General features: G+C 40.8%; 1 protein-coding gene and 1 long non-coding RNA gene across 16 annotated transcripts in view; one reads left to right on the plus strand and one right to left on the minus strand.

The window, feature by feature from the left end:
* Window positions 1–23,360, plus strand: part of cacna1aa (calcium channel, voltage-dependent, P/Q type, alpha 1A subunit, a) — a 132,159-nt gene that overhangs the window by 3,676 nt on the left and 105,123 nt on the right. The gene's annotated exons all lie outside the window — the stretch shown is intronic.
* On the minus strand, window positions 131–6,349 carry LOC119502177. The gene is made up of 3 exons (XR_005210018.1): window positions 6,338–6,349; window positions 6,215–6,217; window positions 131–353 (listed from the first exon to the last, which is right to left on the minus strand). It is a non-coding gene; the product is annotated as an uncharacterized LOC119502177 (long non-coding RNA).

The raw sequence follows: 23,360 nt of genomic DNA on the forward strand, positions 1-23,360 counted from the left end.
GGTACCATATTGTAAAAAAAAAGTGACATTTGCATGTCTTTTATATTATAAAGCAGGTTTTAAGTTCTATATAAATACCGTGAAAGTATCGAAACGCTTAATCCATGCACAGAGAAACACACACACAGCCCCGTATTCAGAAACTGTGCAATACGTTTGAAACAAGCCGTCAGGATTTCTGTCCTTTTGTGATATTACAAATCTACAATATTTAGACCATTTCACAGTTTTAAACATAAACACTCTGAATGTGTCCCCAGTTTATATTCCTGTTACTGAATGACATCAGCTGACAGGAAGTAAACATGGACCCAAGCTGTTGCCTAGCAACGCAATTCTGTTGCAACACCATTCTGTGTTTCAGACAGGAGGGTAAATAAAAGTATATTCAAGCAGACAGTATGAGGAAAATAACGTTTTTTTTTGAAAACATTAAAGCATGTAAACATGTTCTAGTAGAAACCCAGAATACAAGTATGAACCCTTTAAAAACATCTAGCCCATGACGGGAGACTTTGACCAATCACAGGTCGTTTTATTGCGAGAGAGCGTTCCTATTGGCTGTGCTCCGGTCATGTGACCGAAACTTGCTGTTCCTTCAACAGATTTCACAATGGTGGCGCCGGCGGCGTCACAAACCTTCTCATTTTCCAGCTAAACCGTGCACTACAAGATGATTCTGAAAACATTTGAGGAGAGAAATAGGCATTAACGTAACAGAATATTGATTCATATTTGATCAGCGCTGCCTAGTTTGACCCGTTTGGTCGGAGTTCGTGAGTGATTGACAGCCGGTTCTCATAGATGGCAGCTGGACAGCAGATCAGCAGATCAGCTCTTACTGCTTGTTTTGCTCCTGGTCTGTGAAATCTTGCAGATGCTGTTATCATAAACCTTTATTTAACTAGGAAGTCACATCGAGATTAAAACCTCTTTTACAAGTGCAGACCTATAGCCAAGGCGGGGTCAAACAGCAGCATCCAACACATAAAAAGACAACGTTGAATCACGACAGCAACAATACATGACATCGTTATACGGTGCATAAACAGGGCAGCATGTTGGTCATGTGTTTGCTATTTAATTGAAACAACTGCAGCTTGTTAGGAGCCCCGGAGGACACCGGAGGACACCGGAGGACACTGGAGGACACCGGAGGAGGCACATGATTTTCCCCATTTTAAGCCTCCTCTTAATCACACAAGCTGCAGGTGTCACTGAATGAATGTGCCACCATTTCAAACTGTGTGTGTGTGTGTGCGTGCACTTACAACCACTAAGTATGACAGTGTTAAATTTCCAGCATTTCCATCTTTCATGAAAGCAGCATGTATTGCACCATTCGGGGGTGCCAGTGATTTCAGTCTATTTTCGTTGGCAGGGTTCGTGTGTCTGTGTGAGTGAACGCATACACAAAATGTGGAAGTTAAGTTTCCGTGTGTGAGTCTTAATGACAAGAGGGGAAATTGGAGTAATGATTGTATTGATCCACGCTGATGCTCGAGCCGTGACATAACTACACACACTAATTGGGCTTGCTCCAGTGGTGAAATGCAGGAGCTACTTATAGAGCCTCTGAATCACGTCTATTCACCGTCTAAATGACAGACATGAGTGTGTTAGTGAGAGAGAGAGAGGGAGAGAGAGAGAGAGAGAGAGTGTGTTTGCAGGAAATCTGATGTTCAATATTCATAGATTTGCTTTCCTAAATACTATACAGCGAGTTAATAACTCTAAGATTCACATGCAGTCTTGAAATAGTGCATTTATACCGAATGAATTTAGTCATTTGTAATGTTTTGAAATGGTGGATTTCTTACTTTGGGGTGTCAGTTTGGTTATTGATCAGGATGTGTTCCTTGCTTACAGGGTATGTAAGGGTATTCCATTTCAATAAAAATGCAGACGGCTTGTGTTTACGTATTGTACCGATAGAAAAGAAATGCAAAACTAACTGATGGCTGAGAAAGAAAAAATGATTTCAACTCCTGATAACAAAATGGAGAAAGAATAACAATACTGGCTAGGAAAAAGGGGCCAATGTTCAGAGGGTCTCCTGGGGCTTCAACATGTGAGGCCGTGTACACAGGAAACTATAGATCTGGCTTTTGAAATACATATAAAGTGGCTTAAGATGGACCCTGTTAGGTTAAAGTTCAGACGACTTTCCTGTGAGCGGCAAGTTGTGATCGACCTGTTTTTTTTAAAGAGGACATTTTGAGACGTCACAGTCGGATAAGCAAACGTGTAAATGATAAAACATAATGATGATGGCTGAATTCCATTTAGCTGCTTCAGTTTCAGGGTCTTGGCAACGTGCATGCTGGCTCGCTGTCACGGCTCACTGCGACACATGAATAACACGGAGCCGTTGTTAATGTTATTAGTAATGTGCTTTTCCTATGACAACTAGTCTGCTGTATACAGTCATATAGCTGTATACAGCAGTATATTTGGCTGGTATACAGCCGGTTCGGTGCGGTGTCAGCAGTTATGCGGGCGCTGTACCGTTAACCGTTGTGTTGAAGAGGGAGCTGAGCCGGAAGGCAAAGCTCTCGATTTACCGGTCCATCTACGTTCCAGTCCTCACCTGTGGTCATGAGCTTTGGGTAGTGAATGAGATCGTGGATACAAGCGGCCGAAATGAGCTTCCTCCGTAGGGTGGCTGGGCTCAGCCTTAGAGAGAGGGTGAGGAGCTCAAACATCCGGAGGGACATCAGCGTCGAAAGGAGCCAGCTGAGGTGGTTCAGGCATCTGATCAGGATGCCTCCTGGACGCCACCCTTTGGAGGTTTTCCGGGCACGTCCAACTGGTAAGAGGCCCCAGGTTAGACCCAGAACACGCTGGAGAGATTATATATCTGGTCTGGCCTAGGAACGCCTCGGGGTCCCCCAGGAAGAGATGGAAAACGTTGCTGGGGAGAGGGACGTCTGGAACTTCCTGCTTAGCCTGCTGCCCCCCTCGATCTCAACATGGCTGCCGGGGTCACAAACTTTCTCATTTTACAGCTAAACAGTACACTACAAGATGATTCTGAGAACATCTGAGGAGAGAAATAGACATTACAGTAACAGAATACTGATTCATATTTGATCAGCGCTGGCTAGTTTGACCGTTTGGTCGGAGTTTGTGAGTGATTGACAGCTGCTCAGAGACGGCAAGGCTCCAGCTCGGCTCTGATTGGTTGTTTTCCTCCGGTCTGTGAAATCCTGCAGATGCCGTTAGGAGCACCGGAGGACACAGAGGAACATGATTAGGTGTTGTTCTTGATACAATTCTTAGGTTAATCTAATATTTAAATAGCTTTAGATGCAGAACTATGAGTATGTATTACTTAATTTCAAGATTGTATAACAGTGTTTGCCCAGATATTATTATCTAAACACAGAAAACAGATGAGGTTTAACATCTCTGCTGACATTAGTGAGGGCGGTTGGTTTCTTGGAAACGGTCGGTGACGGTCTAGAAAGCAGCTGCTGAGGAGAGTTTCATATTATATTTTTGCTGAATCTGCAGTAATGTATCTACAGTATTTGGGATATTTCAGGTCCTTCAGGTACACGGTCCCAACACCAACACCAACACCAACACCAACACCGACGTCGAGGCGTTTGATACAATAACACGAACGCTAGTAGACGATCTAATGTAATCCAGCTCTGCAATAACTCCAACCTTGGTGAAGCTTGTAATGTTCAATATTTGCTGAGTCTGTGATTCAATTTATCGGTAATTTCTGAAGCTGTGCTTTGTGGTGTTGTTGTTTATTGGATTGTAATGAATTGTGAGGTGTAGCTATAGTACAGCATTTTATCCCCACCTCTCACCAGGGAGTACATTATACTGTCCGTCCTCGGTATATAACTTGGTCTATTGTGGGCAATCTGGAGTACATTTGAGACACAGATGATGTTATTGTGTGGCTTAATGTGGCCAAACTAACCAAGATGAGGTTAGACGGAACAAAATGGGTTTAATGAAGTGCTATTTGAGATTTTCATAACCTCCTTCAATCGATATTTCAAAGACAAAAACCCCACAGCATCTTCTGAAGCTCTTCCCAGTAAAGCTCTCATCAATAATCAGGTATGAAATCACCCATTTCTTTGTTGAGGATTTAGTTATATATCTGCCCGATTCATGCTTAACTGAATGGATTACTGAATTACCTCATGTGCTAAAAGCTTGAGACGGTTGAGGTAGTCGTGCACGTGGTAACAATGTTAATCATGAGGTCGTCTCAGGTGACTCCAGACACCACTGCACCACTGTGGACATACATCCAGATGTTCAGTGTCTCATCAGCTGATGTGCTTTCAGGCAACTGGTTAGAATATTTCAGATCAGAAAAATGATATTTGATGGAGTGAAGGTAGACTTCAATTGCTTATCTTTGGTAATATTAACCCCAATCAAAGTCTTTAATCTATTTTTACACACTGTTCTCTGGATATATACCGTGCTGTGTTAAAACCCACTTCTTGTACAACATTGTCAGCAAATAATCCTCAGAGTGGCACCCAGCAATTTATCTATGCATGTATCTTCACTGAGAGACTGAAAGCTGCTTTTGAACCTCCATTCTTTCTTCATGCTAGGGTCAAAGTCTCCAAATCTCACCACAACAGGCCCACACTTACAATCCCCCCACCACAGATACTTTGTCATCATACATTAAAGATGTGTATGATGTCATATTGGGAAAGAAATAGTTAATATCAGGGTCATACTGCCAAACACTGAACATTAAACCAGCAGGAGGCAGAATATTTTTGGTATCATTTGGCATCAATTCCATAATAAATGTAAAATGAGAAAGTTTGCTCCGGCTGGCGGTGCTTGGTATTTCCTTAACTGATCTCAACATGGCTGCCGGGTCACAAACTTTCTCATTTTACAGCTAAACAGAACACTGCAAGATGTTTCTGAGAACATCTGAGGAGAGAAATAGTCATTACAGTACACAGAGGCGGGCCAGCCAAAAATCCTACAAATGCAAAAGTCAGAGTGACTGAATGTTGAAGTTACACGATTGGTCAGCCGAGCGTTGGAGTTCCCTCATTGGCCGTTGCTCTTTCAAAATGAAAAAGCAGGAACAGTCCTTTTATAAATGAGCCCGTCCGGCTCACGAAACCTGGTGAAACTAGGCAATTTAGTTCTTAAATGAAACCAGATTCAGCAGAGGCATTGCCTGTTTCTAATTTAAAATGTTTTCAGAAGTAGATTTTGGTGGATGATTTAGACGGGATAACAGAAAAGTTTACGAGCAGGCCGCCACGTCGTTTCCTGTTTGAAACGGCGAGCAGAAAACCAGGGACCAATCAGGTGCATTCAACGATAGGGTACGTCACCGCTTGAACGGCCAGTTGAGTGGAGCAGCGCGCCCACTAGTCAAAGAGTATATAAGCAAAGAGACAAATCTAGCCGCTGCCACCATATTGGACTGAAAACGCTTATTACCTCCGCCGAGACCGAAGGCCTCGGAAGGAGGTTATGTTTTCACCGGCGTTGGTTTGTCTGTCTGTCTGTCTGTTAGCAGGATTACTCCAAAAGTCCGTGATGGATTTGAATGAAATATTTTGGAGGGGTGGGGTGTGGCACAATGAACGACCCATTAGATTTTGGTGGCGATCCGGCTCATGATACGGATTCAGGAATATGTTTAAGGATTCCGATCAGCCTGAGCATTAAGACCACAGAGTATAACATATGTGTAGTGTAACTGATGACGCGTTGATGTCGCGTGACCCCGCCTCCTTCTGAGAGCAGAGAGATCCGTGTGTGGATGTGTGGCGAGACATCGAGGTGCGGGGGGAGCTGCTGTCCATCCGCGGTGAGAAAGAACAAAGCGGATGAGAGACAACATAGTGAAACGTTATACAGACATAACAAGGCTGCTGAATGTGAGAGGCATCCGCCGATACGTTATACTGAAACACACCGTGTTAATAACAAGCCGACTACCTCATGGTACCGCCAGCTGTGAGCTGTGATCAGTTTTTAAAGTCACGCACCTTGGCGGAGGTCTGCGCTCTCCGAGTGCCATTCTAGTTATAATATTTTTCAACACAGGACATTTCGGTAGAATATGACAATAGAATAGAGATCATTTAGTTTTACTTTTGTACAATGTTTTCCTGGCGTCTGGTGGTTGCTTTCAGTCCAAAATGGCGGAAATAAGCTCTGCTGCTGGGCATTGATGTTGCAATGGAACGAACTTCTTGGCAATATACGTTTTTTAACCTATAGTGTCCTCGCCGGACCCGATGGACATGTACCGCTGCATTTAACATTATAGACATGACCACTGACTATTTGTGTCACAATTCAGCCTCACATTCACAGATCGAGTCCCTAGTTTTAACAGTTTTTTCTTCTTAGTGGTAATACAGTGAATCTTATTGCATAATGAAGAAAAGGGCTCATAAATATTAATGGTATAGTTCATTAAATTAAAGGAGGATGACTGTGATTCATTCATTACCAACCTGCAGCCATCAGAAGTGTCACCAGATGATGATGATGCACGTGACCGGTATTTCACCGAGCAGAGACTGAAACAGCTTTTGGATTCACCAGATGTACGAGTCTCAGTGGATTCAGCAGAATTATGACCCACGGCTTTATTTAGCTGTGTGAACTGACTGGACCCATGGGAGTAGTAGCATATAAAAAAAACTATTCTCTCACATCCACGTTTTAGATACAGATATTTGGTTGTTTAATTAGAATTAGCATTACAGAGTTCAGGGTGTTACTGTGCCATTTGAAATAGGCAAATAGTGCCTTGTTAAATACAATGAATACCAGCATTTACCTTTCACATTGAGCTTAATAAACATGCTGAACCTTAGACACACAGTGTCAGGATAATCTCTGAATTTAATGTTAGTTAAGAATGAGTGCATGCTTTAGTGTCGGGTGAATTAAGGCTGATTGGGACATAAGGATGGGACAGTATAACTATACAGGGTTTATTTTCTTACCATGAAATCACATTTTACCGGGTAAATTCTATGTAATATCTTGAAAGACACTTCCTTAAGTTTGTCATTGATGCAGTATTTATCACCAAGCTTTCTCCCACTGTACATCCTCAAATAAGGAAGACCAAAAACATCCAGATGAAGGCACAGAAACATAACTGAAGGTGTTTCTAATATGTTTGTTAATCTCTTTCACTATATTACTACCTCACATATAAATATTTTCCACACAGTCCTCTGAATTGAAAGATTGATCAACAATACCAGGGGTTTCGTAGAAGTATAAGGACACTTTCTGGTTTAATTCTTTATAAGATAATACATAACCTCTTTTATTGAGTAACCAACTGTCAGTATTCCTTTATTAAATCATGTGTGATAAAAAAAAGTCCTATTTTCTTATATTGAATGTCGTCATTGTTTCATATTGAATACCTATAAAAGTTATGTTTGTAAGATATGCTGTCAGTGCTTGCCGATGAAAATTTGCTAACTTAATCTGGGTTTTATCAACAGAGAAGTCACATTTTAATAGGAATTTGATACCACTAACTGGATCATTTAAAAAAAAAAAAAGTATTTAATAATCTACTTAATCTTAAGAGTGTAAAAAATCTAATCTTATTTATTTAATTTAATGCTTTCTTTGATTGAAATCATGCTCATTAACAAAGGTACATATACTGTACATAGACAGTTGAACAAGAAGACAAAAAGAAGACAAAACTAAAATAATTAGCCTACATACACATTTTATTTTATTTTATTAAAAACAAAAAAGTTGATTTTTGACCTACTTTGCAATTTACGGTAACTTAAAAAAAATAAAAAAAAGTATTTGCCTTTATTTCACAAACTGGTCATAAAGGTTTAATTACAAAGACGTGCAAAACTGTAAAAGGAACAACAAGACAAAATAACAGATGCCAGGGAAAATAAACATTTAGATAAAAATATTAAAGGAGATGCTCCTTTAATGCTCCTAACGGCATCTGCAGGATTTCACAGACCAGAGGAAAACAACCAATCAGCTGTAAAGTGAGAGTTTGTGACCCGGCAGCCATGTTGAGATCAGTTGAGGAAACACCAAGCACCGTCCACTAGCCGGGGTCACAAACGTTCTCATTTTACAGCTAAACAGTACACTACAAGATGTTTCTGACAACATCTGAGGAGAGAAATAGACATTACAGTAACAGAATATTGATTCATATTTGATCGGCGCTGCCTAGTTTGATCGTTTGATCGGAGTTCGCGAGTGATTGACAGCTGCCTCCGTTGAATGAACAGCCAATAGGAACGCTCTCTCTCTCTCAGAAATGGCCTGTGATTGGCCAAAGTCTCCCGTCACAGGTTAGATCCAGAGCCATGAGGAGGAGGCTGATAATGTGCTCAGAAATAACATATCCTGTTACATGCTGCTGGGGGAAAGTTGAAACTAAACGGATAATCCTGTATATGACCTTTAGAAATTAAATCCCCCGTTGGCTGCCCCACTGACCTTTGACCTTAAATGCCCATTTGACCTTGTTGAATCCACACCAGGAGTTAATGTAAACCAACTGCAAATCATGTATTCACTTGTTTGTTTCTGTGCAGATAGGTATTAAGTGTCAGCTAAGTTCATAATGTGCACATCTGCAGGACACTAATTTTAGCAAGCATAACAAAACACACATACACTACACTACACACATACACTGCACTACACACGTACCATATGGTGTTGCCTGCGTCATCAGCGTTCACTTAAGTGTGTTTTCCTGTGCCGTTGTAAATGGAGAGGAAGTCAATATTATGTTCTAGCTATCTATAGTAGCCAGCTCAATATGAAATATAATACAAGTAATGTGTTTTATTATGAATCAACCACCCTTTCATAATCAGAAGATGTTAAATTAGAATATTCTGTGGACTATATAAACCGTGTTAATTCAGCATGCATGCCGTTAGTTGGTGCTTACTGTAGATGCCATGAGTTTTGTGTTTATGTGCTTTAATAGGGCCTTAATCTCCCAGTTCCATATCTGATCATGTGACCCAGAATCAATGACGGATCAAATGACCATTCAAGACGAGGTTTAATGTCTTGGCTCAGCTGTTTCACTAAGGAGTCAACCTCCCTCTTCTGTGTCAAATATACTTTATATGTACTATTATACTAGTAGTACAACCTCATACTATACTAGTAGTACAACCTCATACTATACTAGTAGTACTACCTCATACTATACTAGTAGCACAACCTCATACTATACTAGTAGTACTACCTCATACTATACTAGTAGCACAACCTCATACTATACTAGTAGTACAACCTCATACTATACTAGTAGTACTACCTCATACTATACTAGTAGTATAACCTCATACTATACTAGTAGTACAACCTCATACTATACTAGTAGTACAACCTCATACTATATTAGTAGTACGTACTGATTTGGCCAAAATGTAGCATGTAGTATGCGAACAAAAGCAAAATCTACAGTATACCAAAAATACCCGGATGTCGTACTGATTTGGAAAAAATCTCCAGTCTGCATCAGATCAGTCTATCTCGCCTACTGTATCCCAAAATGCAAAGCGCTGGACCGCTACAGGCTACGGTTACAACAACAACAACAGCCAAAAACAGCTCTCTTTTTTTACATGTTTCGTAGCTATTTCATCACTAAATTCACTTCTGAACATTTCTGAGGTGAGAAATCAACTGTGTAGATTTTGAATATCGACAGTTTTACGATATCAGATGTTGAATCGAACATTTGCTCCGACGTTTTCGGAGTTTAGAAGCTCCACAAACTGCCGTGACAGCTAGCTATAGCACCTGCCGGGGTCGCAACCTCTCCAGCCAGCCGGGCGGTCACGCTCACAGACCGCTATGAGCTGGAGCTCTCTAGAGACCCGTCTTTTATTTCCTTGTTGATGGATAGTTTTGTTTAAATATCACAACACAAATATTCCATTATAAATGAACAGGAACCTGTTTATCTGCCTTTATGGAGTTGAAAAGCTCCACAATCGCCCGGCCGGTGACGCTCACAGAGCGGCTACAGAGCAGCAGAGTGGCGAGGGAAGAGGGAAGAGGAGGAAAAGAGCAGCCTCTGACGGGGCAGAGAGATACCTGCTGAGACAACATGACCCTTTTTAACATGACTCTAACATCTGGAGGAGATCAGTCCACTGTTTAGTTGCTGGAACTGAAAAAGCAGTTTGAGTAGATGTTGTGGATCAATGTTTAATATTTCCCGTCTCCCCTCGTTGATGATCCTGTTCGTCTGACTTCACTATGAGCTGTTAGAATAAATAGTTTAAACCTGCAGTATCTTATAAAGTAAACTAACAGAACATAAACTACTAAATCAAAGTTGTATTGTTAGATAATATTGTAATAGTGGTACGAGTTTGTTTTAAGAGCTGGTTTAAAGGCTAAAGCCTGGTTCAGCATACTGCAAAATACATGACTTTAACTGTTTCATACTGCATACTACTGAGGAACGCAGTATGCAGTATGCAGTATGTACTGTATATGTAGGTTGGTGTAATGCCTGTTGTATGTGTTACTTCCTGATTTTGTCAAGGGAAGCACACTAATATTGTTCAGGTCTGCGAGTGTGTCTGACATCCGCATATTTAGTGTACCTGACCACCAGGCCACCACGGAGAAAAGTCAGGTCTCTCACTTCCTTTGCAATAATGTGAGTCGGGTCCAGAGACGTACTGTACGTACTGTACGGTACAGTAAGTGATCAAGAGAGACAGACGGGGACAAAGTGAGAAACAGACCCAGGAACAGACGGATGGAGGGACCTGGGTGGTTTTTGGGTGGATGTGGAGAGTCAGTGATCTACGTTCACTGCAGAATCTAAATTATTTATTGGCCTTTCTCCAGCTTGCAACTGTCAGCTGATAACTACACAGAGACTTAACATCAGCTCAGTTTTCTTTTGCATGTGTGTGTGTGTGTGTTCAGGATTTGCGTGTTTGAATGCATTTTGTTTATTGCAGTCTGTGAGGTCAGTCATTCTTATGCTGCCTACTTTTTAGTCTCTCCTTTCATTTTGTTCTTTCAACAAACATACATGAACTCTCAGTGCACACTCTGCTCTCTCCTCAATCTGGTCACATCCATGAGTCTTTATCTTTGACGTCAGGCTAGCCTAAAAGTAACAGGAGCTGCTTGAAAAGAGGCACTTTTCAGTATAGCGATACGCTGCTCCCCCTTCCTTCAACCCTCTACACTCTTACGTCCTCCAGTTGACGTAGAGACCTGATTGTTAGGAAAGTTTATAGCGTTATAATGGAACATATGTGTGTTTCTGTGTTGCCACACTGTTAACATGAGGTAAAAAGTTTGTTTTGTCTTTCAGACATTTGGGTAAGGGGATAAATGCAGTAAGTGAAAAACACAACACCTACTAACATTGCCGATTCAATATGTATTGCGATTCTACACAATTTGATATTACAATTTATTGCGATTTTTGAAGAAACTTGAATAGATCCAGTTGTTTGAAGGAGAAGTTTTAAAATATAATCCCGGACGAGCCCCCAATTTGTCATAACCCGGCCTGTGGGCCATGACAAAAACGGGAACGGACACAAAATGCCAAATAATATAAAGTATTTATTATAACAAATAATATGAATTAAGAATTAAATGTACTTATGGAGTGTGTTAGTCAGTGAAATCAGTAGTGTCAATGTGGGTGTGCTTGAATAATGTAGTGTGAGGTGTTGTGAAGTAAAAAGTCCAACAAAAGCTAAGCAAAGCAATGTGTCAAATGTCCAGATCATCAATATAAAATAGATACAAGAGAGGGAATTATGACCTGTTTAACTTCCTAACACTAACACTAAACAGCTTATAATACATCATTAAAACTACTGATGCCAAGATTTTTTTTTTTAATCAAAGCAAATATGTAAATAAAAATACAATAATTTATTTCTTAATCATTTGAATTGTGTTTTTATGCAACCAACAAAGTACAGTACTGTGTACAGTACCCTCCCAGCCCCGAAAAATAGGGCTCCCCCTGCAAGCCGAGGTGTAATTCGAACACTGTAATTTACCATGCATGTCATCTATTTTTCGTGTAAAATATATAGAACATCATATCTAAAATGTTATTCCTTCATTTAGCGCACAGATTTCAAAAGTGGCAGATAAAAAAATACTTCAAAAAGTGAATTTCAGAGCCGGGTATGAGGTCAAATTCTGTTCCCGCTCTGCTGCTAATATGCAGCTGGAGTAGAGAGACAGAACAGTGAGATGAACTATGGAGTGACAGAAATAAAGAAAGGAGGGAGGGGGAGTCAGAAAGACAGAGACATTATAGAGAGGGGTAGACTAATGAGAAACAATGGAGAGAGAGAGAGATAGAGAGAGAGAGAGAGAGTCAAGCTGCCTGTCTGCATATAAATCATTTAACACAAAGCGGTGGAGAGTCAAACACTCAGGGTTGGCCAGCTACACTGCAGCCAGAGCACAAACCTGTTTTTGTCACTTAGACAGACATTGCATTGACTTAGAGACTTACCCTACCATAAGGGCTACATGCCTAACCCTAACCCTAACCAAAAAAACAAAGTCTTAACCATAAGATGTAATGGTTTACCATGCAGAGAGACTAGCTTTTTGGTCTCCAAATGGAAGGTGAGTTCCCATAATGTACACACAAACATACAATGTGCAGCCAATTAGACTGTTGTCAGGCTATTAAATAGGCGTTATCAGTTGCTATAAGCCCCATAGATGTGGGTCAGTAGGGGCCTACTACAGCCACTAGTAGGTTTTATCATGTATTCACTTGGTCGATCACTGAAAGAAGGTATAAAAGAAAAACACAAAACACAGGGTTTTCACCCAGGAGACTGGGGATCGCATCCCGTGTGAAACTAACAATGTGTTGTTGTGTTTGTGTTCATAGTTATTTTAACCCCAAACACAATGTTTTTCCCTAAACTTTTTTTTATTGCCTAAACCTAAAGAAGTTGTAATTTTATTGTCTAAACCTAAAGAAGTTGTAGTTTTATTGTCTAAACCTAAAGAAGTTGTAGTTTTGTTGCATAAACCTAAAGAAGTTGTAGTTTTATTGTCTAAACTTAAAGAAGTTGTAGTTTTATTTTGCCTAAACCTAAAGAAGTTGTAGTTTTATTGTCTAAACCTAAAGAAGTTGTAGTTTTGTTGCCTAAACCTAAAGAAGTTGTAGTTTTATTGTCTAAACCTAAAGAAGTTTGTGTTCAAAACGTGACGTTTCATTCAGCTTTACATGTTAGAACGCGTTGCTTTTAAGTTTCACTTTCACAACACAGTAGGTGTAGTAGGCCCCTACTGACCAGCATCTATGGTGCTTATAGCGACTGATAACTTCTATTTAACGGCCTGATAACAGACGAATCGGGTGCAGTGTGAGTGTTACAGTGAGTCTCTGCTAATGCCTCTGTCCTCTCTCTCCTCCCCTCTCTCTCTCTTTTCACTCTCCTTGACTGATAGGAAGTGAAGTTTTGTCGTCTCCTCTCACGTTTCACTACCTGTACTTTTTGTCTTTCGCTCAAAGCCGATCCATCATTCGTTCTTTTTTTCCCCTCTCCCATCTCCCTGCCACCACCGCTGCTCCGCTCGCTCTCCTCCACTGCATCCTTTCCTTTCCTCCCTCTAATTGGCCGCTTCCGCCTTTTTGGCGCCGCTAATTTAAAGCATTTGTTTGAAGTTTTTGGAGGATACTTTGCAGAACATCCTGACAGCTGCAAGTCTTGTTTAGTTGGTAATTGTTGGCAGTAGGAAGTGAAGTCTGTCTGCATATGTGTTATGATTCCTGAGTGTGTGCGTGTGTGTGTGTGTGTGTGTGTGTGTGTGTGTGTGTGTGTGTGTGCGTGTGCGCGCCCTGGGGGCTCAATCTGCCTACCTCATACCTTTTTGACTGTCTGGTAATAAATGTGTGAATTGATCTGTATCCTGAGTCCCTACGGGCAGACTCAACACACACACACACACACACACACACACACATGCACAAGTACACACTGAGAACTAGGAACTAAATTGAGCTCATAAGGAAGCCTAATCTATTTAGATTGTTTTTCTTCACACTTGGACAATTATATTTATACGTTTATATTTTTAGAATATAGAAAATAGGGGTGTAAGAAAATAAATAAAATAAAATATCGATACACATGAGTATCACGATATTATATGTTGTTTTACTGTATAGATTCTCCAAAACACTATTGGTTTTTGATTAACCTCTTAAAAATCCCAGTAGGAAACACAGAGATATCGTAGCTTCAGAGAGAGAGACGTCACTTACGCCACTTTAGTGTGTGTCGTCTTTCCAATGACGTATTTTCACAGTCTGATACTTCAGCAGTTTTACAACAAACTGAGACTTTTGTGACCGTCTCACTCCGTTGATTACCGTTCATATTTTTTCTGAAATAAGGTCCCACGGTGTCCACCGAAAGGGGCGTGACTTCGGCTCTCTATTCGATCTTTCGGAGTTTGTAGCGGGCTCAGTTTTAAAGCTAGAGTGAAGATAGCATTATATTAAACTAGAAAAAATATAAGGAGTCCAGTGTCACCAACCATGTCATATTAGCTTGTTGCGAGGGAGATTAAATTACGTTCCAAACCTGCGCTAAATTTTAGTGAGGAAAAACTGTCATGTCCATTTTCAAAGGGGTCCTTCGACCTCTGACCTCCAGATATGTGAATGTGTGAGGGCCTTTTTTCCGAAAAAAATACCAAAAAATGCCTTAAAAAAAGTCTGAAAATTGTCAGAAAAAACGTCAGAAAAAAATCCGAAAAATCTCTAAAAAATGAAGAAAAAAAAAATTCCGAAAAATGTAAAAATAAATGTAAAAAAAAATCCGAAAAATCCAAAAAAATTCTAAAAAATGTAAAAAAAAAAAAAAAACAATTCGGAAAAGTCTACAAAATTAAAAAAATTAAAAAAAATCCGAAAAATGTTTAAAAAATGAAAAAAAAAAAAATCCGAAAAATGTCTACAAAATGAAAAAAAAAAAAAACCCTGAAAAATGTCTAAAAAATTTTAAAAAAAATCCGAAAAATGTCAAAAAAAAAAAAAAAAAAGAAGGTGAGGAAAAACTGTCATGTCCATTTTTTAAAGGGGTCCCTTGACCTTTGACCTCCAGATGTGTGAATGTAAATGGGTTCTATGGGTACCTACAAGTCTCCCCTTTACAGACCACTTTATGATCATCACATGCAGTTTGGGGCAAGTCATAGTCAAGTCAGCACACTGACACACTGACAGCTGTTGTTGCCTGTTGGGCTGCAGTTTGCCATGTTATGATTGGAGCATATTCTTTTATGCTAATAAAGACAATAAAGTTTGCAAATAATCACGATGAACTTTTTTAATCGATTGACAGCCTTAATTATTTTTCAGGCTGTCGGTCCTGATTTCCACTATGATTGATCACTGAACTCAAATTTTATTTATTTATTTTATTTATTTGTTTTGTAATAGGGAAAAGAATAAGGAAAAATAACATACAGTACATAAACAAAACAAATAAATTGCACTACATAAAAATAAATAAATAAAACCATGCAGTTGTTTGCATGCAGTATTATAATATATATGCAGTATATTGAACCGTTATCATGATACATATCGCATCGCCAGATTCTTGCCAATACACAGCCCCTAATGGAAAATCTGGTCATTTATAACAATAACATTTTGACTACAGTACGTACCTTCACTCTGCATCGTTTTTACTTTTTACATTGTCTGGGTGTGTGTTTGTGCATGTGCTGAAATCTATCTGTCTGTCCTCTCACAGTGTTCTTACATAGAGGTGGAGGAACACTGAGGTCATTCTAGGAAGAGAGGAATCTACATTTCCCTCTCTCTCTCTCTTTCTGTCTCTCTCTCTCTTTCTGTCTCTCTCCGTCTCTCTCTTCCTGTTTCACAATTGCACAGAAAATATTTTGACCACTGGTACGTAGAAAGTCTCTAAGACAATCTTATATTCCATCACGTTTTATGGCTAACATGTTACCAAGTGAATAAATGTGAATGTCTAGCGACTGGATAGTGCTGGGGGGAGGAACGGGTCACCCAACAGCAGCTGAAGAAGACAAGCTTCACTGTTCACAGATTGTAAATTGATCCCTGAGAATGTGATGAATGCATCGTGCCAGCTGTTTTTTGATATACTGCAGATACAGTAGGTGCCCTTGTAACATATATGGCAATTGAGAAATGGAAGCAAAATCAATATGGAAACACGCTGCTGTGTAGCAACTAGGGCATAAATCACAATAGAAACGTTGGTAGCAATAGCTGTTGTTGTTATGCTTCTTTAATAGGGCTGGGACGATTCACCATCTCACATGTATGTAGTCAGAGATGTCCTGAAGTCAAATATATCAGTCATTGTCAGGAATTATTCATTACATTTATATTTATTACATTTATTATCCAGCAACCCAAAAATCAAAGAATAGAGACATTTCCCTCACAGATTAGTGGTATTTTCTTTTTAATTAATAAGGGACATGTAATGTTTTATACTTCTGGTGAATATAACCCATCAATATTATTTCCATACATGTATTTTGTATCTACAGTTCCCTTTGTTAACACTTTATTTTGAAAAGCGGACATAGTCCCACGTGTCTACTTCCTCTAACTTCTCCAAGGTGGTCTCTAGCTCTCCCGTCAGCTCCGTTCTCTTTATCCATCCATGGTCAGCTCCATCGGGGCCGTTTCAATGCAGAGAACATAAATGTCAGTATCTGGGGGCTCTACAGTCGTAGCGTCGGCCCGTTTGACAACGGAGGTTTGGACCGCAATGTTACCGCGATATGATAACGTTTCCTGTCCGTGACAGAGTTAGCATGCAGCTTTAGCTCTGCTCTGTCTAGCTCTGCTTTTCCTGTCAAGTGTTTCCATCCTTTACTGGATGTGTAGTGTTTACCACGCTGGATTTAACATGGGAGGGTGCAGGTCGTATCCACGCTGACCCTCCAACGTTTTAGACTCTCTGAGGTTTGTTTTGGTTGACGGATACGGAACGGATATGACGTCACGTTACTCAGACTACAACAATAAAAGCTTCCTTCTTCCTCCTCATAGACTCAAATGAAGCAAATACATTGATTCTGGCATTAAAACATCTATTTCAAAACTGGAAAATCTGATATATGTAGATAAACATCCTGGATCTTGTGTGCGTCTGTCTGCTCATCCATATTTACTGCATGCACATTGAGTAGAAGATCATATTTTTAATTTTTCTTTGTGTCTCTGTCTCTCTCTCTCTCTCTCTCTCTCTCTCTCTCTCTCTCTCTCCTTTCCCTCTGCATTTCTGTCGTTCCCCTTTTCTCCTAGCTGTGCATTCTGGCTCTGTTGAATAATTCAGTTTCAGTTGCTGGCTAGTTTGGACGTGTGTGTGTTTGTGTTAGGTGTGTGTCTTTGAGAATGCATATGTCTGCGGGTGTGTGTGTGTGTGTGTGTGTGTGTGTGTGTGTGAGGGGTGCAGTGACGTGGGGCGTAGCTATTTTTGGGATTCGGATACGTGGAGAGAGAGAGAAATCTAGAGAGAGGAGGGAGGGAGAGAGTCTGTGATGGATTGATTTTTTCATGCCCGTGTTCTTTAGTCACGTGCTGCGGCTGTTACTAGACAAACCCTGCTGGAAACCTGCGCTCTACCTGCAGGGCGTGCTGGCACGCGCACACACACACACACACACACACACACACACACACACACTTGCATCTACACGTACACTTTGGCAGTAAAAAGCAAGCAAAGTACATAATCAGCAAGCAGCGTCGGATATACAAACACTCATACTAGCACACCTGCACCGCCTTCTGGACATACAGCTCATGTAAGAAAAATGTCACATGATGCTCTGATACTCTTAGCACAGCCCACGGCGCACACACACACACACACACACACACACACACACCACCACCGTCAGCATCTTGCACAAAGTGACAACTCGGCTATATATGTGGGTGGTGAGGGAGAGGCAGTGGCAGGGGTGAGATAGAGACACAACATATGCCGTTATGGATAAACAGGCAGCAGCAGTGGGCGACTGTAAAGACGATACACACACTGGCTGGTTGATGCTAAATCAGACTGAGAGAGGCCAAGCAGGGCTAAACTGGCCTTCCAGCACTCCCATTTTGTTTGGCAACGCAGTCGAACGCGGTGCCAAAGTGGGATAAATGTACAATCATTACAATTTGTTTTGTTTTGCATGGGCATGACTGTGTTTTGATCCCAGTTCTGGTTATGATTTTTAGTCACAGTGTTGAATGCAACAGCAAAAATTATTCGAATAGTAATCGACTAATTCCCAGTGATTTGCAAATCGTATTTTTGCTTGGAATGCACATCCCTAGTAATTTCTCCTTAGGATGTAGATATTTTTAAGATTTCTGGCTGTAGCTTTGAAAAACAATAACACATAGACATTCATATTTTACATGAAAACTATTGCTGTCCAAGTAAACCACATAATAACGTGTTAACACAAATTCGTTTTAATGGCACTAATTTCTTTAACACAATCGATCTTCCGGAGGTTGTAGCGGGAAATATGAAACTAAAAAACTCCATTAATACGAATGTCATACTAGCTTGTTGGAAAGGAGGTTCAATAACGCTCCAAACTTATGGAGGAAACCAAAATATGGAGGCACAATCATTTACATCTGTGCTTTATTTGTATGTTTCTGTACACCTGATGATAACGCGTTAATGCAAATTAGTTTCAACACCAATAATTTCTTTAATGTATTAATGCAACTTGGGAGTTTTGGGTTGTAGTGGGCTCACTTTTAAAGCTAGAGTGAAGATACTGGCAAACATATGAAACTACAAAACCTGATGAATCCATCGGTACCAACCATGTCATACTAGCTTATCTAGGAGGAGGTTAAATAACGCTCCAAACTTGTGCTAAATTTTGGCAAGAAAAACCTGTCATGTCCATTTTCAAAGGGGTCCCTTGACCTCTGACCTCCAGATCAGTGAATGTAAATGGGTTCTATGGGTACCCACGAGTCTCCCCTTTACAGACGTGCCCACTTTATGATAATCACATGCAGTTTAGGGCAGTACCTGTGAGGGTTTCTGGACAATATTTGTCATTGTTTTGTGTTGTTAATTGATTTACAATAATAAATATATACATACATTTGCATTAAGCAGAATATTTGTCCACTCCCATGTTGATAAGAGTACTAAATACTTGACAAATCTCCCTTTAAGGTACATTTAGAACAGATAAAAAACTTTGAATTAATTTGTGATGAATCATGGACAATCAAATCGTGATTAGATATTTGAATCGATTGATGAAAACGTTGCCAAATGTGAAAAATGTAAGGCAATATGTGAAATATGAAGGGAGACTTTCAGCCGTGATTCGTATAAGATTCTATTTAAAATGTACGATGCAGGAACAAAATGAGACGCTTCAACCGTGTCTCTTATCTTTTATGGCTGCTGATTATCCAAATAATTAGATGGGTCTCAACCACAGTGCTTAATCCCATTCATTTTATCAAATCAGTGCTTCTGAGGGAAAAGTGACAAGAAAATGAAGTAATCATTTGAGCCGTTCTTCCAGTGCTCTGCTGCATAATGTAACAGGACAGAGAGGGAGAGGAAGGGAGGGCAGAGGAATGAGGGGTATTAAGAAACTGACGGAGAAAAGGAGAGGCTACTAAGTTCAACTTCATCCTTCTTCTTAAAAACAACACGAAACATTCACGAGCTTATAAGCGAAGTACATTCATAAATTCATGTCTTGTATGTACTGTATACTGAATTTAGAATGTTGTTGTGTACTTCCTGCTCCTACGGTACGAGTAGATCGTTGGCGATGTAAAGCCAAAGCTCACGATGTATGTTCTCACACTGTAAATTGCAATTCACTGAAATTCGATCCGACTCTAAAATGAGTTGTGTGGCTCAAAATTGGTTATCGTGACATCACTAGTGGCTCCATTATTGTTCACATTTGCAAAGCCAGACTCTGAAGTTAACTTTATAAAATACGGATTATGATTACGGAGCCTTTTTTTTTTTTTCTTTTCTTGACAAACAGTAAACAAATAACAAGCGGGGTTTATCAGAAGTCAACGGAGTAGATCTAGTCAGTGTCAGAGTGAGAACGGCCCACATGCTTGGTTTTATTAATAGGGAGGCTGGCACCTTCCCAAAGGGTAGCAGCTGGTCTGGACTCTATTGGCAGACTAATGGAGTGTAAGAAAGTGAAGTCGAGTGTTGGTATGTGTGTGTGTGTGTGTGTGTGTGTGTGTGTGTACAGTCAGTGCATGTATGAAAATATGTGCTTGAACGGCGATATGGCACGTGCATGGACAGGGTAGAGAGAGAGGCGGGGCTGTGTAGGACAGTAGGGATGGACATCAGGGCTGGGCGTTAAACCGGGTTCATCACCGTCACCGGTGTCACGTTCCGCCACGACATTTTGCAAAACCGTCATTACTGTGATAAACACACACACGTTTTGGTTTAGCACACACACACGACGGAGCTACATCACCCGATAAACTACGTCACACCCACACAGGATGTCTTTGGTTACGTACAGGCGACCGCCGTTCGTCGCGGAACCTTTTACTTTTCATTCAGTGCCCATATTAACAGGTCAGAGCCGCCACACAAGACCGGGTGAGAGGCGGAGCCGGAGTTGTAGGATACAGGAAGTCGGCTCCGGTCTCTCCAGCTCGCTTGAGCGGAGCGGAGGAGTTGTAGTTTCGTAGCATTTGTTCACCAACAAGTACACACACTGATACACCTACGTTCACAGCTAGAATGCCACCAACAACCTCACACCCACCGCCAACACACGCACACACACACACACACACACACACACAAACACAAACACACACACGGTCTGTTGGAAACTCACTAAAGTTACACAGACTGTACTTGTGTGGCGGTGGCGAGCACGTAGCCTCCAGCAATGCTAGAGCTGCTAACGTAGCACAAATACACACACTGTTTGTCGGTCACTCGCTAAAGTTCCGCCGGGCCGACACACAGCTGACAACCTGCTAAACTAAACTAAATGTGTGGTGGAGACTTTTACTGGGAAAGTGTCTGCATGTCCGCGACACTACACGCAGCACCGTAGCTGCTAAGTTAACGCTCCCGGACGGTGAACTGGAGACTCAGTTGTCTGTTGTCCTCATACACTGCAGCTGGCGCACCGCTGCATGCGAGGCACAAATCTTGTCGGTTAACGGTTAATAATCGGTTAACGAGGGTCGGTTAGCATCCCTACATGATATACATTTTTGGTCATATATCGCCCCCCCTATTGGACATTTTGACATGAGTGTCCTGTTGCGGTTGTGTGGTTGTGTGCATGTTTTCACAATGCTGGCAGATTTAAGGACTTCCGATTGTGATATATATAAATGCACATATGCTCATGTGGCGTTGCAGTCATTTTCTGGCACACATGCATACTGTATGTGACAGTATGATGTATAGTCTCCCGCCCACTCTCTTCCTTTCACCCCCCCCTCCCGTTATACGTGTGTTCTGCCACTAACCTACTTTCGACAGAGCACACACACCGCTCAGAAGAAGAAGAAGAAAATACCGCAATACTCTCACACCCCTCCGTCATTCTCCTGCCTTATCCCTCATTCAGCACTCCTATGCTCTTCGTCTCTGCCCTTCTCTCTTCCTCGCTGTTGTTTTCCTCCCTCTGCTACCTACTCCTCCTCCTCCTTCCCTTCTCTCCTCGCTTTTATTCCTCACCACTCTCTCTTTTCAATCATGTCTGTGCCCACAGGACACTCTTTCTTTCTTTCTTTCTATCTATATTTCTCTCTTTCATTTTATTTCATATATTTCCCAATCTTTTCTTTTCTTTTTGTCATCCCCCAGCTCTCATACTCCCTGCCTCTCGCTGTCTGCGTGTGTTTTGCGTTTGCTGACGCGGCATCTCATTCGATATTGAATGGAGATGGCATGCTGGAGATAGGGATGATTGATGGGTCGGCCTCGGTGAGAGAAAGGTGGACCGAGGAGAGATGGGAAGGAGAGATGTGGAAGGAGACGGAGAAACAAGAGCAGACAGTTTGAGTTTTTAAACAATCCTTTATTCAGATACAATTTGTTCTGCGTTCACGATGATTTGCAACAAAACATAAACATGTTAATGTACAAATTAGGGCTGCACTATGTTGGAAAAAAACTGACATTGCATTATTATTTTTCTGCTATATATACTGTATATATATTGCAATATGAAAAAATACAGGAATATTCACCCTACCCCTTCTGTTAGCTACATTTCAAAGTTAAATGCTTCAATCTGGTGCACTTTGAGAGCAAAAATTAGCAACGATAAAAGCTAGATAATCAATTTTATGCTCTTAATTTAATCATAAACGCATTGGTTGTATAGATAATATCTATACCCAAAAGTGAAGCTCGATCGCCGGCTGGTGGCTGTTAGTTTAGGAAGCGCTTGATTTGATATGCAGCAGAGATTTCTATGAGCAGAACGCACATTTCAAACGTCAGTATCGCAGGCGATCATGTTCCATTAATTTTTGGGAGCCACAATCATGATAGCGATACGGATGCACCGATACCACTGAGTACAAGTACATGTACTTACATTTGGGTACTTTTAAAAGTCAATATCGCAGGCAATCATGTTCATGTAATTGTGGGAAGTCAAAATTGTGATCATGATTAATATTTGATTAATTGTGCAGCCCCAACCTCGGCTCTCTGTCCAGTTTTTCTGTCCTAATTAAATAGATTTGCGGATTTTGCTTGACCAAAAACGAAGTGGCCCTTTTTTCTTCTTTTTTTTGACCATAAGAAAAACCAAATATGAACATCGTTCAGTGCAATGCTCCCCGAAAGACGTCAATAATGCACTAAGTGTTCCCAATAAAGGCATTAATCTAGGATGATGTACAAAACAAGCAAAAGGGACAACCATCTGAGACTGTAGGATTTAACACTGCAACAATACCATGCAAGATGCACCATTGTAAAATCAGAAGTACTTCTGGTGAATGGTGGATTATAGAGCATGCTCCATACAGGTTTGACCTCAGATTGCACCTTTAAATGAGCTCTCCATGGTGTGTCTATTCTGTCTTTAAGTTTGTCCTTATTTAACGTCTTGACACGCTCCTGATGAAGTGTTTTCCCAGTCCCACAGTCCAGCGGTATCCATACTTTACCCGTCCACATCCGGCAGGAGGACCCAATCTTTCACAGTCTGCAGGAAGAGATAGAGGAATATATAAGAAGAGATGGGGATATAAAAGCAGAGAAAGAGAGAGGAGAAGGCTTAGCAGGGCA

This window comes from Sebastes umbrosus, chromosome 14 (genome assembly GCF_015220745.1).
Source record: "Sebastes umbrosus isolate fSebUmb1 chromosome 14, fSebUmb1.pri, whole genome shotgun sequence".
In the NCBI taxonomy this organism is placed as follows: Eukaryota; Metazoa; Chordata; class Actinopteri; order Perciformes; family Sebastidae; genus Sebastes; species Sebastes umbrosus.